At 40.5% G+C, this 6,264-nt stretch overlaps 1 pseudogene; it reads left to right on the plus strand.

The window, feature by feature from the left end:
• The first annotated feature begins 5,830 nt into the window (after positions 1 to 5,830).
• On the plus strand, positions 5,831 to 5,929 carry LOC112804736 (small nucleolar RNA R71; annotated as a pseudogene).
• Positions 5,930 to 6,264: the final 335 nt, after the last annotated feature.

Consider the following 6,264-nt stretch of genomic DNA (forward strand, 5'->3'; position numbering starts at 1 on the left):
ATCCAAGCATATCCTTAATACATAAACACCACAGGCATTTGTCTCAGAAGTTCAAACCATTGGTGCCTAGCTTATTTTCTCAATTTTTTTTTGCTTTTTGGTTGCCCTTTTTCAGTGGCTTTTTCTTCTTCTTTTTCTTTCTTTTTCATGGCCAAAGACATTTATTCATCAAGATCCATAGACAGTATTCAAACTTCTACACAAAAATGATAATTCTACACTCAATTTCCAGTGATCTGACTAAACAATCAAGCATGCATACCACCACTTAATTCTACTTGATTTGTCACTAATTGAGCCAAGTTACTTTTGTTCAAACTTTTCTTTTATTTTTGGAAACAGAACAAGCATGGCAAGCATTTGTTTAAGAAGGTGAAGTTATATCCAAACATCTAGGCATTCACTTTATTCAAAGCAGTAAACCAACACTCATACTAAAACTTCACATTCCAGAAAGATTCAACAATTACAGTTTGAACCAGAACAAGCATGCTTTTGTTTGCCTTTTAAAGAATAGTCAAGGAACAACACCACCTTGTGAAATTTCTTGTTTTCTCTTTGTTGCCAGGAAACAATTTGATTTCTCCTTCTTCTCTTAGTTGTTGCTTCATGTTCTTTCTAAGATCCTTGTTTTCTTTCCTGCAAAGAGTGATGAAGTTGCTTGCTTCTCAAACACTTGAGTGGTTAGCTCAACTATGTATGGGCAAGTGTCTGAGTCTTAAGTTGGTGTGTGAACACCAAACTTAGTCTCCTACTTACTCCTCTGCTCTTTGAATCCTTGAATTCTCCTTGGAATGAAGTTGCTGCTAAGGATTTTAAGCATTTCTGTGATTGCTTAGAATGGTTGTTCCTTTCATATAATTCAAAGGTTGTTGTGTTCAGTTGATCTGTATGGTGGAACACCAAACTTAGAGTCACACATTCCCATTTGAATTATTGATCCACGAATTCATTGTTTGGTGTGAAACACCAAACTTAATTCTTTGCAATGCACAGAAACTACTTCACCTTTTTATTGAAACAAATAAAAGAAACAGCAAAGGAGTATTACCTCAGGTTGGGTTGCCTCCCAACAAGCGCTTCTTTAACGTCATTAGCTTGATGGTCAGCTTCCTCAGTTGAGGTGATATTTAACCTTGTCCTTCTCCTCCACATCTCCCAAGTAATGTTTGAGTCTTTGACCATTCACAGTGAAGGTTCGTTGTGACTTTTCTTCCATGATTTCTACTTGTCCATATTGGGAGACCTTGGTGACAAGGAATGGTCCAGACCACCTTGATTTTAGCTTCCCTGGAAATAGCTTCAGCCTAGAATTGTAGAGCAATACTTTTTGTCCCTCTTCAAATTTCCTTGGGGCTATGTTGCTGTCATGCTTCTTCTTTGCTCTTTCTTTGTAAATTTTGGCATTCTCATAAGCTTCAGCTCTGAATTCTTCCAACTCTTGAATTTGCAACATCCTTCTTTCTCCAGCAGCCTTGCTGTCCAAGTTCAGGAGTTTCAAGGCCCAGAATGCCTTGTGCTCCAACTCTAGTGGCAAATGGCAAGCTTTTCCATATACTAGTTGGTAAGGAGACATTCCAATTGGTGTTTTGAAAGCTGTCCTATATGCCCAAAGAGCATCATCTAGCTTAATCGACCAGTCCTTCCTTGAAGTTCCCACAGTCTTTTCCAGGATTCTTTTGAGTTCCCTATTAGATATTTCGGCTTGCCCACTTGTCTGTGGATGGTATGGTGTGGCTACCTTGTGTTTGACTCCATATTTTAGAAGCAATGCCTCTAATGGTTTATTGCAGAAGTGGCTTCCTCCATCACTGATGATTGCTCTTGGAACCCCAAAACGGCAAAAAATGTGTTTTCTGAGGATGTTCATGACTACCTTATTATCATTGGTTGGAGTTGCTATTGCTTCAACCCATTTGGAGACATAGTCTACTGCCACAAGAATGTAATTATTTGAGTATGAGGTGGGAAAGGGTCCCATGAAATCTATCCCCCATACATCAAACAATTCAAGTTCCAGAATGAATTGTTGTGGCATTTCATTTCTTCTTGGCAGGTTCCCCGCTTTCTGGCATTCATGGCAGTGCTTCACTAGTTCCTTTACATCTTTGAAGATAGTGGGCCAATAAAAACCACACTGCAACACCTTAGCTACTGTTCTTTCTCCTGCAAAATGTCCTCCATAAGTGGAGCCATGGCAGTCCCATAAGACTTCCCTTCCTTCTTCCTCTGATATGCATCTTCTGAGTATGCCATCCGAACATTTTTTGAACAAGTATGGTTCGTCCCAGATGAAGTATTTGGCATCATTTACCAATTTCTTCCTTTGATGCTTGTTAAATTCCAACGGCAAACTCCCAGTGGCCTTGAAGTTTGCTATGTCTGCAAACCAGGGTGCTTTGTGAATTACCATGAGTTGTTCATCAGGAAAGCACTCATTTATATGTGTGCTTTGTGTGCTTCCTTCTTCACATGGTATCCTTGATAAATGGTCTGCCACCTTGTTCTCTACACCCTTCTTGTCTTTGATTTCAATGTCAAATTCCTGCAACAAAAGAACCCATCTAATAAGTCTTGGTTTGGATTCTTGTTTAGCAAGTAAGTATTTTAAAGTTGAATGATCAGTGAAGACAATGACTTTAGATCCAATGAGATAGGATCTAAATTTGTCAAATGCAAAGACTATTGCCAAGAGTTCTTTTTCAGTGGTTGTGTAATTCCTTTGGTTATCATTCAAGACTTTACTGGCATAATAAATCACATGTACCAAATTGTCTTTCCTTTGTCCTAACACTGCCCCAATAGCAAGGTCTGATGCATCACACATCAGTTCAAAAGGTAAGTTCCAATCAGGTGGGGCAATGATAGGTGCAGAGGAAAGTTTTTGCTTCAAAAGTTCATAGGCTAGCATGCAATTTTTATCAAATACAAAGGGTGTATCAGAGACAAGCAAGTTACTCAAAGGTTTGGCTATTTTAGAAAAGTCTCTAATAAACCTTCTGTAAAAGCCAGCGTGTCCCAAAAAACTCCTAACTGCCTTGACATTACTTGGTGGAGGTAGTTTTTCAATGAGTTCCACCTTAGCTCTGTCCACCTCAATGCCTCTATTAGAGATTTTGTGGCCAAGGACTATTCCTTCTGTGACCATGAAATGACACTTTTCCCAGTTTAATACTAGGTTGGTCTCTTGGCATCTCTTAAGCACCAAGGCAAGGTGGTGTAGGCAGCTAGGAAAAGAATCTCCAAACACAGAAAAATCATCCATGAAAACCTCAATAAATTTTTCAATCATGTCCGAAAAGATGGACAGCATGCATCTTTGGAAAGTGGCAGGTGCATTGCACAATCCAAAGGGCATGTGTCTATAAGCAAAAACTCCATATGGACAAACAAATGATGTTTCTCTTGATCTCTTGGATCAACTACTATCTGATTATAGCCTGAGTATCCATCCAGAAAGCAATAGTAAGCATGTCCTGCAAGCCTTTCAAGCATCTGATCCATGAATGGGAGTGGGAAATGATCTTTTCTGGTGGCTTCATTGAGCTTTCTGTAGTCTATGCACATCCTCCACCCAGTGACAGTTCTTGTGGGTATGAGTTCGTTCCTCTCATTTGGCACCACAGTTATGCCACCTTTTTTGGGAACTACATGGATGGGACTAACCCATGGGCTATCAGAAATGGGGTAGATTACCCCTGCCTGCCATAACTTCATGACCTCCTTTTGTACCACTTCTTTCATGACGGGATTCAATATTCTCTGAGCTTGAATGGAGGGTCTAGCATCCTCTTCTAACAAGATTTTATGCATGCATATGGATGAACTTATCCCCTTCAAATCAGCTAGGGTCTATCCAATGGCATCTTGATGAGTTTGTAGCACCTTGATCAATTCTTCTTCCTGTCCTTGGCTCAGGGCAGAGCTAATGATAATAGGATGGCTCTCATCACTACCCAAGTATGCATACTTGAGATTAGGGGGCAATGCTTTGAGCTCAGGTTTTGGTGCTTCCTTCTCTTCTTTCACTCTCTCTGGCATGCTTGGCATGGTTGTTTCAGCAGCCTTGATGTCACTAACTTCAATATCCTTGGTGAACTCCTCCTCTGCCACTTCCTTTGTTGTTTCCTCAAAGGTTTCTTGTACTGCAATGTCCACTACATCCACCCTCATGCATTCCTTTAGTGATTCTGATGGATAGCTCATTGCCTTGAATACGTTAAACACCAATTGCTCATCATGTAGTCTAAGAGTGAGTTCACCCTTTTGGACATCTATGATGGCTCCAGCAGTAGCCAGGAAGGGTCTTCCCAGGATTATCGAAGCTTTGGCTTCTTCCTCCATATCTAACACCACAAAATCGGCAGGAAATATAAAATCTCCCACTTTCACCAACAAATCCTCAACTATCCCATGAGGGAATTTAAAAGTTCGATCTGCCAATTGGAGGGCCATTCTTGTTGGTTTGGCTTCCTCAATCTTCATTCTTCTCATCATTGTTAGAGACATCAAATTGATACTGGCCCCTAAGTCACACAAGGCCTTCTCCACCATGACTTCTCCTATGATGCAGGGGATTTGGAAACTGCCTGGATCCTTCAATTTCTGAGGCAATTTGTGTTGAATGATGGCACTGCATTCTTCAGTCAACAACACAGTTTCCTCATTTCTCCAGCTTCTCTTCTTGGTCATTAATTCCTTTAAGAATTTTGCATAGAGTGGCATTTGCTCTATTGCCTCAGCAAACGGAATGTTGATTTGAAGCTTCTTGAAAATCTCCAAGAATCTGGAGAATTGGCCATCCTTTTCACTTTTCATCAAACGTTGAGGATATGGTGCTTTGGGTGTATAAGGCTTCAGGACCTCTTTTTCTTTTTCTTTTGTTGCAGACGGTGTAAAAGATTGTCCCTGTTCCTTGTTTCTCACATTTTCCTTTGCTTCATCCTCTGTGGTTTCCTTTAAGATCTCCTTTAGCTTCTTTCCACTTCTGAGGGTTATGGCCTTACATTCTTCCCTTGCAATAGCCTTGGCAGCATGAGAAATGCTTGGCCCAGGGGTTTGCTTAGACAAATACCCAATTTGATTTTCTAGCTTCTGGATGGCAGCTCCTTGGTTTTGCAAGTTAGAATTTACTTCTTCCTTAAAGGCTTTCAATTCGGTTATGTCTTGACCCATGGTTGCAAGCATTCCTTCTATCCTGTTTAATTGATCTTGAAATTGTTGGTTCGGATTAGGTTGGGCAGGTTGATTATTTTGGCCATGATATGGTGGTTGGGAGTAAGTGTTTTGTGTGGCTTGGTATGATCTTTGGTTGGAGTTTTGGTATGTGGAATTGTTATGTTGGTTGGGATTGTAAGGTTTGTGGTTTTGTGGTTGGGTTTGCTGGTTTCCCCACCTAAAGTTTGGGTGGTTTTTCCAGCCTGGGTTGTAAGTGTTGGAATGTGGATCATATGGTTGCCTTTGTTGATTTCCCACATAGTTGGCCTCTTCCCAATCACCTCCTTTAGTGCTTACTTCCTCTTGATCTTGTGTGTGTATTGCAGCCACTTGATTTGTTTTTAAGTTCCTGGTGAGCTCTGCTAGTTGCTTGGCAAACACCTTATTTTGGGCTAGAATTGTATCAACATGGTTCAGCTCCATGACTCCCTTAGTGTTGTGTCTCTCTGAAGCATAGTAGTACTCATTCTCAGCCACTGTCTCAATCACTTCGATGGCTTCTTCCACAGTCTTTTTCCTGTTCAATGAACCTCCTGATGAATGGTCTACAGCCTTCCATGATTCATAAGAAAGTCCATCATAGAAAATATGCAATTGCACCCAGTCATGGAACATGTCTGGTGGGCATTTCCTTGTCAAATCCTTGAATCTCTCCCATGCCTCGTAGAGAGTTTCACCATCTTGTTGTCTAAAAGTCTGAACCTCAGATTCTCCTTCAGATTCTTCTTCTCCCAATACTCTCTTCTTTCTTGCTTCCCTTCTAAGTTTATGAAGGGTCCTCTCTGGTTCGGTATATGGAGGAGTTGATGTCTATCCTCTCCTACCTGTCATACAAGAACACAGCACAGGCAACAAACAAGTGAAATACTCTTGGTTAATGGAAGAGTATGGTTAGAGCAGTTGAGGAATTAATTCAAATAGTTAGTGGGTCAGTGAGTTAGTTGCTTGAATTTAAAGGCATAAAGAAAGAAAGCAAGTAACAGAGTGCAGAAATTAAAATTCAACAAGTAACTTGAACGGAATTAACAAAACAAGAAAAATGCTCAA

The sequence above is a fragment of the Arachis hypogaea genome, chromosome 5 (genome assembly GCF_003086295.3).
Source record: "Arachis hypogaea cultivar Tifrunner chromosome 5, arahy.Tifrunner.gnm2.J5K5, whole genome shotgun sequence".
Lineage (NCBI taxonomy): Eukaryota > Viridiplantae > Streptophyta > Magnoliopsida > Fabales > Fabaceae > Arachis > Arachis hypogaea.